This window comes from Monodon monoceros, unplaced genomic scaffold (assembly GCF_005190385.1).
Source record: "Monodon monoceros isolate NGI ecotype Baffin Bay Population unplaced genomic scaffold, NGI_Narwhal_1 Super_Scaffold_13, whole genome shotgun sequence".
NCBI lineage: Eukaryota > Metazoa > Chordata > Mammalia > Artiodactyla > Monodontidae > Monodon > Monodon monoceros.
The window spans coordinates 5,404,526-5,405,370 of record NW_021703769.1 but is presented as its reverse complement, the minus strand read 5'-3'; positions in this window follow the sequence as shown (position 1 = coordinate 5,405,370).

Here is an 845-nt window from a genome sequence, read left to right as displayed (position 1 = left end):
TGTGACTTGGTCTGTCAGAGAAAGAAGCAAGCCGTGTGGGTGGGCACAGTGGGTTCGGCCTAGCAGGCTTTGGGGCTGATCAAGGCCTGACAAGTTTCCAGCCTCAAAAGGCTTTGGGGCTTACACGGCTCAGGACTAAGTTAACTCAGCCTAGGCCTAGAAGGGGCTGGACTAAGTAGGACTGAGACTAAAGCACGTGTTTGTCCAGAAGATTCTAGAACCAACAGATGTGGGCCTGGGCAGGCTTTCAACAAATGCACATTCCAGGCCTGGAACGCTTGACCCTGTGCAAGCTTCCAGCAAATGCGCATTCTAGGCCTAGAAGGGAGGCCTTGACAAGCTTCCCACCAGGGCACAATTCCAGACTCAGCACCCTTTGAGCCACGGAGGCTTTTTGCCTCGAGCCTCTACCCACGCACCCTTGGCCATGCAGACCTCAGGTCTAGCATGAGCCCCTCCTGGCTCCACCCTGGCCGACTCCCTCCTCGCCACCCACCAGAACCTTTCCTGCCCACACCCACGCGGAGCAGCTCCGGCTCTGGAGGAGGCTGCAGTCTGGCCCCCGGGGGTGGCCCCTCACCCGGGAGGCGTGGCCTCGTTGCCCGGCCGGCCCAGTACCGGTGGGCTCCACCTCGTGCCGTGTGCTGCAGGCCACCGCCTGCCGCCGCAGACAGCTGCCTGAGTTCGAGGGTCAAGAATGGCAGTACGCAGGCGCAGGGCAGGACCGTGGCCGCGTGCAAGGGGCGGGGCCGGGGGAGGGGTTGATGGGGCATGCGGAATCTGGAGGAGGGGAGGTGGGAGCTGCAGGGGGCGCTGAGACCTGAGGGGAGGGGGATGGGGGGGGG